The 12,352-nt window shown below is 34.0% G+C and overlaps 1 long non-coding RNA gene across 1 annotated transcript; it reads right to left on the bottom strand.

The window, feature by feature from the left end:
* Positions 1–2,359: 2,359 nt before the first annotated feature.
* Positions 2,360–3,109, bottom strand: LOC134272865 (uncharacterized). The gene is made up of 3 exons (XR_009993306.1): positions 3,048–3,109; positions 2,649–2,722; positions 2,360–2,476 (listed from the first exon to the last, which is right to left on the bottom strand). It is a non-coding gene; the product is annotated as an uncharacterized LOC134272865 (long non-coding RNA).
* Positions 3,110–12,352: the final 9,243 nt, after the last annotated feature.

The raw sequence follows: 12,352 nt of genomic DNA, 5'->3' as shown, positions 1-12,352 counted from the left end.
TACAAAAAAATTGATAGATAAAGAAAAAATAAACAAATGTAATGGTATCAACAATAAGAATATGATCGTGGTAATTTATTGTTATAATACCTATAGAATATGAAGCACATTTTATCATAAAGTATTTTATATCTTTGGAATGTGTATTTATTTTCAAAGTTAATCCTATTGGTTGCCTCTCTTGAATAAAAACTTAGCGATGACCGACATACATGTATTTACATATTTAGGTAGATGTAGTAAACAAAACACCGAACTGTTTTATTCAATACTCAGATTTATTGGCAATATGTGTGTTGTTTAGGACGCTATATACCCTATGACATATTACACCCCCTGTTTCATTTAATACCAAGTTTAAATGGTACCATGCGGGTATTTTTGGACAACTATTAATATTAAATCATTTAAAACTTATTTAAAAGACTCCTTTAAATGCATATTTAATCCCAAATATACTCTTTGATAATAATCAATTACTTATACAGTTTTTTTTGTAAATATTTACAGATAAAACTAATAAATAAGTCCATTTTAAAGAAAATTGGTTTTATACAATACCTGTTTTATTTTTAAGATTACGCAGTACGGTTAAGGCAACATTTTCTATAAAAATTCACAGAATCCGATACATATAATGTTTAATAGTATTATTATTGAGCAAGACACTCTAGTAAAAATAGCTAATGGTTATCTTAAAGAGTATGCCAATCGCTTTTCACATCGGTATTTTTTTACATCATGTGACCCCCTGAGGTCACGTGGGCTCCGATTTTAGGTCAAAAAATGAGATGTCAAATTTAACCAAAAAGTGCAAGGTTAAGGCAAACAAAAAATTAACTGCACAATGTTTTGTGTTGTCTCTATGTATTTATACTTTCTCAAAAGTGATGCTCATTCAGTTAGTTTTCCGATATAATTAAGTTATTCAGCTAAAACAGACAGTAATGCATGAAAAATAGGATATTTTCCTAATTTCATCGCGAATTATAAATTAACTAAGGGATTACAAAGAAATGAGCATCGCTTTTTGAAAACTTTACAATAAAATAAATCATTTAAAATAAAAACCTACTTTTTAGATTGTCGCCTTGCCCTTGCACTTTTTGATTAAAAATTGAAATCTTGGAAGAGTCAATCTAATTATAGTTTTCAAACGCATCAATGACCCAGCATGGGAGATAACTCTTGAGTACTTGATCTAGTTTGTTTACCTAGTAGATTTTAAATAAATATACACGCGGACAGGACTGGACTCTTTTTACTATATCAAAATGGTTTGCATAAAAATCCTTGATATTTCTTTCTATTCTGTGTATTAGTTTCTATACATTGTATACATTTAATGTCTTTCAAGCCTCCCGCATTTCCTCAAAGATGTGTATATACATGTAGTATTACACACACATAGGTCTAATACATATTGCCGATATACATGTATTTATGTAGAACACAAATTGTTAATTAAGATATAGGATCCATTAATAATTAATTAGATAATTATACCCCTCTCTCACTACTGTACGCACACGCGTCGGAACCGGGGGGGGGGGGGGGGGGGGGGGGGGTGGGGGTCAGGCTTAGCCTCCCTACTTATTTACAAATTATATACATAATGTAGGCATTAGAGTTTACCTTTTTCTTTGGTTTAGCCCCCCCCTCCCTTCAATAAGCCTCCTTTCATTTTGCTTCTCACGCCAATGGTACACACACTTGTGTTAATATGTTTTCTTTCTGCATACTAGATCATGTTCTACGATCGCTTTCAATCAGACTGCTCACTGTTAATTAAGGGATTTAAACTAAGTTATAAGTTTTAGGAACTAATTAAAAGGGATGGGGTATATTGCTTTATTTGTTTAGGGGACAACTATTTTCTTTTAAGGTTGTCAGAGGGGCTGGCAGATTTTAAAAATAAATACTTTCAGATCAGTGATCCCCCCTCTCTCTCACAAATCAGAGTCTGTTTTTTTTTTTTTCATTTTTTTTTTTTTTGGCTCGTTAGACTTTTCAATGAAGAGGAAAATAAATAAATAATCTGTCCTTCATCTTATTGATAGGAAATAAATATTAATCTGTCCTTCACTGACATGAAAAATCTGACGTGGAAAAACTTGCCAGCCCCCATCCCCCTTCCCTCAGAATCAAATGATGGTCCCCTATCCTATTTTGAATCAATTAGGGGGATCTTTTGTCTCCTGTTTTTGGTAATATTATTGAAAAATAAATGAACACAATGCACATATTGGAAATAAGTACCCTCCACACAAAATAGTATGCAAGTTAAGATTTTCAAATCTTAATAGTCTTTTCAACACCTGTACAGTAAATATAAGAAAAAGTCAAATTATTATTTATCTAGAAAATTTATTTAATAAGCATTTCTTTTCAAATCCAATGACAGACTAGGAATGTTGGACAGGTGCAAATTATTTCCTTCACTTTATGTTCTGACTTCTTGTGGATAAAATGCATTCTGAAAATATGAAAAAAATCATACAATACCATTATTGAAAGTAATTTGTGTTTATAAAAATGAAATGAAAAATGTATTGAAACATTTAACATAGAATGTATACATGTTTTCAATTCTTCTGTTAGTTTTATTATCAAAACTTTGTATGATTTATAGCTTATATTGAGCATACCATTTTCCTTAAATGATGGATTAACTTGCTGCCTGAATGAATCCATTAGTCCAACATTTTGGGAATAGCTATGCCTACAACACAATATATATGCAGTTATATGAGATTACTAAATATACATTGTAGAATAAAATGGCATTACATTTGACAAAACAAATTATGCTACATTGTATACTGTAGTGATTTATGTTATTCATATAAATGGAAAAAAAATGTGTTACAAAAACTTCCCTGGGAAAGTGAAACCTCTGAAATTTACAATAGTTATTGATAGAATATTTTCTAAATAAAAAATTTTCTCCTTTTTTACCAAAATGAAAAAAAAAAAACAACAATAAACAAACAAAATGTATAGCACATGCATAATTTAAAACTGAAATGCTTTAAAAGTATACATACCCTGTGGAGAAATGATGCATTTTTTATTTCTTCATGCTTTAAGCCTGAAACTCTTGACAGCTACAATGATAAAAGTATTATATAAATATTTTTAATGTACATGTAAACAAAAAATGAATTATTTTTTTTCATTAATTTAGAAATTCTAGAATATCAGACCATAGATCTGAAGTGGGGTTTCTCTGTTTTCAACAAAATGATACTGATATTTTTTTTGTAATTGCTAGGCATATTTGTATTTAACTAGTCACTAGTGAATCATTGAGTGAAACAATGAAAACATCTCATTTAATCTAGTTTAAATTTGTGTAACTGATGACCTCCATTATTGCACATATTGTCTCAAAGAAAATGAGCTAATTGACAAGAACTCTTTTTCGTTGACATGTCTTTCATTTTCCACCCCCAAGTATTATTAAAAATCTGTGAATAAACAGCAAAAATATAACAACACACACACTTACATATTTAAACGGCTATTATTATATTTTTCTGAAATCAATTCTAACAACCAAAACGTTGCTCAAAAACATATCTTGAGCAAATATACTCGACTTGTTGATCCTGACATAAAAAATTTTCTTCAGTTATTATATTCAACATATTCTTTTATATAAGATTTGTAAGATGTTGTACTTTTATCCCATATCATTGGCCAAAATAAAGCAGACAACCATTTAGGAATGATTAAAGTTCCATATGCATTACACAAACGCAAATGTTTTATCACTTTGCCTATAAGGAAAGGAGGAGGTACTATCCAACAATTTTCACCTGACCAATCATAAGCGAAAGCGTCAACTCCTGTAGTGCCTGGATTCCAATATTTCGAATAAAATCTTTTAACTTTGTTACTCTTACAATTTGCAAAAAGGTCAATTGTAAAAGAACCCCATATCCTATCAAAATATCGGAAAATGTGATCAGACACACTCCAATCATCACTGTCAAACATGGGACTGTAACTATCTGCATCCATGTTGTATTCTCTTGGTATCCACTGTACTTCAAGTAAAATACTGTATTGCACACAGACACCAAATATACTCAATGCCAGCTGATGCAGCTCGTCAACCATACTACCTTTACATGCGATGCGCACGACATTTTGATTATCTGTAAATATTTTCACAAATCTTCCACTCAACACATCTGCCAGACTTGTTAAAACTATTTGTACTGACTTTAATTCTCTCCAAGTTGAACTTTTACTTTTTTCACACTGATCCCACATGTAATGAGCTATTTTCTTATTCCTTTCACATATAAACCCTGCGCCTGCATGAGAACTTGCATCCGAAAAAATAATTTTCTCTGGTGTCTTATCAATACATGTAAAATATTTGCAAGGGAGCTTACTGATATTGTAATGCCAAAACTTAACTCTTGATATTTCCATTGTCTATATACAAAATTTCATCCCAGCCAGTTTTAGAGCAAATTGTAATACTGAGACGTCTAGTCATTAACTGACATATATTTCCAAAGATGGTTTTAATGCGATAATTTTTCCACAACAGAAGATAATTTTCTCGCCGAAATATTGTTTTTATTCTCTAAAAGTTCTTTTAATAAAGATTTAATATTACTAATTTTTTCCAAAGGAACTTCTAGCATCCCGCTTTTCAAATTCCACAAAAACCCTAACCACACCATACTCTGAGTAGGCTCAAGTACTGACTTCTCAGTATTTATAACAAAACCTGATCTCTGTAACGTGTCTTGTATTATGTCTGATGCAGACTTGCACTTCTCGTACGTATCACAAACCCAACCATCGTCCAAGTATACTACCACAGGTATACCACATGATCTCCAATATTTCACTAAAACTCTCACTACTTTTGTAAAAACATGCCCTGCTGAAGATAAACCAAAAGGTAACACATCTCATTTCAAAAATCTGAATTTGTCACCATATTTCCAAACGGGAATTATTTGTGAAAGTCTGGATGTATATCAATATGGTGATAACCTGATTTTAAATCAAACTTAATCATGTGCATTCCCTGTTTTGCATATTGTAAAGCCTCACTCACCCCTTCAAACTTCACCTTTTGTTTTTCTACAAATTGATTTACATGTCGAAGATCTAACACCAACCTTTTCTTACCTGTGCTGTTCACTGAAACAGTAAGTGGATTAACAACATGTATTTTTTCTTCAGATATTTCGTGAATACAACCAGAATTTAAAAGATCATTGATGGCTGTACAAACAAAATCACTGTGAATATGAGCCGACTTATTATTTTTTAAAACGACCTTAGGCGGCAATTGAATAAATGGAATTACATAACCAAACTGAATAGTATTTTTAACAAATATGTTTGAAGACAATTCACTCTTCCAAAATTGTAAACAATTTTTTAACCGAAACTTTACTGAAATCTTCGAACACGTGTTTAACTCATATTCATAAGAATCACCCATACAGCCTTCATTTTACTATACTCAACTTGTTCTCTACTACTGCTTGTTGGCGTTGTTGCTAGAGGCCGATGCGACCGGTGAAACTGACGCTGGAACTTGTTGTCCTCTGGCAAATGGGCAGTCCCTGACGTAATGTCCGACCTGTCTGCAGAAAAAGCGCTTCCGTTCAAAGTTCTGTTGACCTGCGCCGTATTCGATTCGTTTTGGCGAATTGCTTGTACCCCCCTGTAGCAAACGTTTGGCCGAAAGTGCGAAAAAAGTCGTTGGCAGCAAATGCATTCTGTCTACGGTTTTGCATGGGATATGTATATGGCTTCCCTCTGTAATTACGCTTACGAACAGCACGGCTAACAGCGCCCCGTAACTTAACAGCGTCGTCATTGTTGTCTGCTAATGGATCGTCTAAATATTCGTTGACAGTATCCCACCCGTGCCTGTCTGCTATTTTTAGAATCTTGTTTCGTTGTCGCAACTCGCCGATTTCTTTCTCAATTGTCAGTGCCGCATTCTCCAAATCTTTCTTCTCTATAAAGTTTTTTGTTTCATTCAACTTCTTTATTCTCTCTGTATTAAAAGTATGTTGAATGCGGTGTCCCTCGTGTTTGAAATCGAATGAGTTGTGTTTAGTATCCTCCCGTGCGCTATCCTCGTGTTCGGTATTCGTGGCGGGATTATTAGGTTTACTGTTAATTTGCTTCACAATAGAACTCACAATGACCTCATTCTGCTGATGCAAAGCTTTTCTCAATGAACCTTTAAACAAAGATACTGCATCCTCGTTAGACAATTGTTCACTAGTACTAGACTCGCCGAATAAAACTTCTTCAGAATAGTGCACATCTGAACTCGCTGTACTGGTTTCCATTCCTTACAACGTTCTGTACGAGCGGTAGAATAACTTTTAAAGCACGCACCTGCTATTTATATGACCATGTCACGTGACATAAAAACCACACAGATCCACCACTCTGTTCACACAGGAAATACCCATAACGACAATAATAATAATGAGTATCTTAAACGGAAAATCCAGATTTGCGAGAAAATTGCTGAGTAACCAAAATAAATAAGCATGCAGCTAATTTTAGCATGAAGATTTTGAATGAGTTTTTGCAAGTGCGCTGTGTTACCACCATTATTTTGCAGGAAAAAATCAAATGGATTGCCGCATAAGAAATAATAACAACCATGAACATATAATAATAACAATAGTGTTGCATTATGCATGTACTATGCCTAAATAGTAGGCAGGGTTTTTTTTTTATTTATACAAAATTTTATTCACATAAGTGAATGGGATTGGGCAGCAGGCAAAGCCTATTTTAGCCCTCTCCCTACAAGGTCAAAATGAACACACAATATATAGATATAAAAATAAATAGACACACATAGTAGCAAAAACAAAAGAACAAAAACAAGAGAAAAAAAAAAGTAGAAAAGAGAGAGAAAAAAAATTTACAATGAAATACATGTACCGGTTATAAAGTGTTGGCATGAGTAACCTCCGGCTCGTGCACCATGTGTCAAACCCTGCCTACTATTTAGGCATAGTACATGCATAATGCAACACTATTATATAAATAGAGTCTGACACAACTGTTTCATATTTCAATATTGACTGGGAAGAAGCTTTAATCGTAGCGACAAAACTTTATGACAAATGTGATGACTTCAACAGATCTATCCCTTATCACCTTCATTTATTTTGCAATATACCTTATCTCCTTATCACTTTATGATCTTAGTTGATTAAATACACAAACTGATTACCCACGGACATCGACAAGTCAACAATATGCAAATTCTATTGTTGATCATGATACAGTTAGCTCGTTAGCAAATACAATCTATCATTAAGTCGAATTCTGACTGAAGTTTTCCATATATTTTGTAAGTCCGTTATGTACACACTGAATTGTCTATGAATTTTATATGATCATGACAAGGATCACGCAGCGAGTCGAACTGCTCGATATATGATCCTTAGTCCTTCGTGAACCTGATACCACCTCTGATATTTCTAGAGGCTTGTGTTTTCTGTCGGTTGGCTCTGTTAACGGATTGCCATTCGGAATTCCTGTTGCTAATACAGACTCTAGAGTTTGCAATTGTTGTTCTACGGTCGACTTTCTTAGGCCTTTGTCGTAAATATCATAATTCACATATGTCTCGGTCATTTATACAACATAGGATGAAGTTTTTTGGTAAAAATAATAAGCATAGTTAAACATGTAAATCATACAAGCTTTGAAATAGTTATTGTAAATTGTATTAGTTTGAATTTTACGACATGTTTAACTAGAAGACACACTTGAAGTAAATAATCCTTAAGTATCAGAGGTTTGGTGTCAGATGCAAATAGTACTAGAAGTTATATTGCACATTGCATGAATAACTTTATAGAATGACAGATACATGTAGTTGCTAACTACAAATTACAAAAAGTGCACAACACTGCGCATAAAGATATTAGATTCGTTTTAAATAATCTTTGAACTTGATTACTGTTTCTTATGTCATATTGTCAGATTAAAAAGAAGTTCCGGTTCACATAATTGATCTTCTAATTGTAACCCGTCCGTGGCGGACGGGTTACAATTTTAGCTTATCAGCCAATCAGCGGTCTTAATTATTGAATAAATTAAACCAACTGTGTCTTTATTTAAATGTTCGATATTATTACGTGTCTTAACTTCCAAGACTAAAAGGAAGGTGTAGACTGGAACAAGGTAAGATTTAAAAGGTATTTTCAAAGGTGATTTTTTCAACAAGTTGAATTAAGACTACACTAATCTTGTACACTGAACTATGAAATCTTCTAGATTAGAAAAAAATGAATAGGACATTTTTCTTTTATAAAAAATCATTTTCAGATTCAGGGATATTGGGGTCTTGAAAACCCCTGCAATCTTAGAATCATTTAAGAAAAAAAACAAATGTCATTTTAACAACATATCCATTGAATGAAATTGAGTCTACATGCAAAACCACTGTTCTATAGGTGGGTCCGTGTACTGTGGTGGAATATTTCTCCATCCTACATGCAAGATAAATTATGTTAACATGCAAGAAAATTATGTTGACAAGCAAGATAATTATGTTGATATGCAAGATAATTATGTTAACATGCAAGTTACAAATCTTTTAAGGGAATCTTTTTTTAAATATGGGTAACCCCAGAGATGACGCACGTATCTGACATCATAGATCCAAGATGCAACATAATTGTTGTGAGAAGATGGGATTTACTGGTGTTGACATCAGATATAATTATGTTGACATGAAGATATTTATGTCAACATGCAAGTACTTTTATGTTAACATGCGAGATATTATCTAGACATGCAGGATATTTATGCTAACATGCAACTTTTTTATGTCAACATGCACGATAATAACTTGCATATCAACTTACATGTTGCATGTTAACATAATTATCTTGCATGTTGACATAATTATTTTGCATGTTGACAAAAATAAGTGGCATCTTGACATAATTATCTTGCATGTTGACATAAATAAGTCGCATGTTGCCATGATTATCTTGCATGCTGACATAAAAAAAGTCGCATGTCTACATAATTATGTTGCATATTGCATCTAAAATGTTAGATACAGGCGTTAGTGAGTAAATTTACCCATATGAAAAATATTTATACCCGCACTTTCTAAAGAAAGTTCGGGTATATTGTTGTCCGTCCGTCCGTCCGTCCGGCCGTCTGTCACACTTTTCTTCCCTGAACTCCTCCTACATTTTACACAGTAGCTTAATCATCTTTTGGGAGATGGTTGGTGGTGTCATGTAGATGTGCAGTAAAGTTTCGGAATTTTAATGGGGGTTTGCGTTTTTTATGCAAAAAGTCCCGTCTTCCCTGAACTCCTTCTACATTTTACTCAGCAGCCTAACCACCTTTTGGGGGATGATTGGTGGTGTCGAAAGTAAGGTTTCGATTTTGATTTTGCCCGGGGGGTTGGGGGTCGAAAAATGACAAAAAGTCCCGTCTTCCCTGAACTCCTTCTACATTTTACTCAGCAGCCTAATCACCTTTTAGGAGATGGTTGGTGGTGTCATGTAGATGTGCAGTAAGGTTTCGGAATTTTAATTTTGCCCTGGGGGGTCAAATGGGGGTCGAAAAATGAATTTTTTATGCAAGTAGCCCCATCTTCCCTGAACTCCTCTTACATTTTATTCAGCAGCCTAATCATCTTTTGGGAGATGGTTGGTGGGGTCATGTAGATGTGCAGCAAGGTTTTGGAATTTTGATTTTGCCCCGGGGGGTCAAATGGGGGTCGAAAAATGATGTTTTTTATGCAAAAAGCCCCGTCTTCCCTTAACTCATTTTACATTTTACTCAGTAGCCTTATCATCTTTTGGGAGATGGTTGGTGATGTCATGTAGATGTGCATTAAGGTTTTGGAATTTAGATTTTGCCCTGGGGGGTCAAATGGGGGTCGAAAGATGACGTTTTTAATGCAAAAAGCCCCGTCTTCCCTAACTCCTCTTACATTTTACTCAGCAGCCTAATCATCTTTTGGGAGATGGTTGGTGGTGTCATGTAGATGTGCAGTAAGGTTTCGGTTTTGATTTTGCCCCAGGTCATGTATGCAAAAGCCCCGTCTTCCCTGAACTTCTCCTACATTTTACACAGTAGCCTAGGTTTGGTGGTGTTATGTAGATGTGCAGTAAGAATTTTGATTTTTCCCCGGGGGTCAAATGGGGGTGGAAAAATGACGTTTTTAGTGCAAAAAGTCCTGTCTTCCCTGAAGTCCTCCTTAATGTTATTCAGAAGCCAAGTAACGCTTCCAGAGAGTTGAATATTTTGAAAATTATGTAAAACATCAACGTCAAGGGGTAAAAAAGCATCGCATGCTGGGAAACACCTTGAATTCTTATGAGTAATTAATGTACATGTCAAATGAGAGAGTCATATCTCATCTCAATCAAAAGTTATAAGCAAATGCAACATTTTTGAAAAGTAGGTTAGACTTCAAGGTCAAGGTCACAGAGTAAAAGTCATGATTCATTTGGAAAGATCTTATCACAGGTAATAATATACATGCATTATAATATATGAATGCCCTAACTTTTCTCTTTTAAAATGATGAATTTATAACAATTTAATTTTTTTGCAAGTAGGTCAAACTTCTAAGTCATATGTAAACTAGTGCTAATTGTAACAGGGGACCGTTACAAATATACCAAACGCTCCCCAACTCCCTTTTAGTGCCATATTCCCTGTAAGCTTCATTAAATAAGACAAACTCTATGCATTTTAGACTTAACAACGTTTACCCAGAAGTGTACCAAGTTCATTCAAAATTTAGCATTTCATGCGTGCACATGTGAATGCGTGTGCGTAATGACTATATCATCTTGTCTACACAATCTATTTTTTAATGTACTAAATATTAAAGTATTTGATCCAAAAGTATTTTAAAAATACGTTCATTCAAGTGAATTTTTGATTTTACTCATTTCGCGTGTACGCACGTGCATGCATGAGCATGGTGACCATACCTTCTTGTAGAAATCCATTACGTCTATCTATATTCTAAATCCCTCTCCGTTTGGTTTGTATTTTTAAAGTTTCAGCCAATCCAAATGCACACACGTTCACGCACGTGTTTTGATGTGCATGATGACCATATCTTCTTGTAGGAATTTCTCATATCTATCTATGTTCTAAATCCCATCCTGTTTGGTTGAAAAACAAGGGAGTTATAGCCATATCAAGTTTCAGCCAATCAGATTGCAGCTCACGTGCATGCGCATGATTTCATGATTTTTTTTTCTATATCATATTGTAGAATCTATTATAATGACTATGTTTAAACTCCAAAACATTTCATTGAAAAACAAGGGAGTTACAGCTATTTAAAGTTTCAGCCAATCAGATTGCAGCACACGTGCATGCACGTGCTTTCATGAAAATTGCTATATATCATGTTGTAGGATATCCTAATGCATGGCTATATTCAAAATTTCACAGGATTATGACAAAACAAGAAAGATATTGAGACTTTAGTTTCAGCCAATCAGAGCAAAGCGCACGTGCATGCGCGTGAGATCTTGCTATTTTGCCCATGTCATCTTGTCTGTATGCTACTACTGTATCCTTATATTATTAGTTTCAAAAAAATCATCAAAAAATAGAAAAGTTTACGTCTATATCAATTATATTGGTCATTTCACGTTTTGCACGTGCGCGCTCTTGCAAGCACGTGCACGCAAAATGGCATGTTGACAATGTCATCTTATTTACATCTATAATATGTCTACATATCCTAAATATCAAAGCATTACATCGAAAAATATAAAAGTTACGGCAATTTCAAGTATATTGGTCATTTCACGTGTTGCACGTGCGCGCTCTTTCAAGCACGTGCGCGCAAAATGACCTTCGTTCCGCAAATCTACATAACATGCCTACTTACCCTAAAAAGGTTTCCCCTTAATCGGATGTGTACTTTACAAGATCATTCGCGAGAAAATTTTCCAGAAGAAAAATAATAATAACTAGTTCTAATTGTCAACCATTAAAATGTTCCAAACGCTCCCCAACTCCTTTTTTGTGCGAATTTCCTTTAAAACTTTTTTAATATGCTCAGTATTGCAGGATTTCATAAAAGAATTTTAAAAGCTACAATGATATAAACTTTTTGTCATTTAACGCACTGCACGCAAAAGCACGTGCTTGCACATTCAAGGTGATCATGGCATGTTGCTAAATCATTAACATTTCTTTATATATTCCAAGAACCAATAAAAAATCATAAAAATATTAATGTTACCGTTCTTCATTTTATCATCATTTTACGCATTGCGCATGCGCAAGTGCATGCAAACATAGTAGTATCACGTAGGAATCCATT

Source organism: Saccostrea cucullata, unplaced genomic scaffold (genome assembly GCF_032062105.1).
Source record: "Saccostrea cucullata isolate Sc308-1 unplaced genomic scaffold, CSIRO_AGI_Scuc_v1 ctg13400, whole genome shotgun sequence".
NCBI lineage: Eukaryota > Metazoa > Mollusca > Bivalvia > Ostreida > Ostreidae > Saccostrea > Saccostrea cuccullata.
This window is presented reverse-complemented; position numbering and strand designations above follow the sequence as displayed.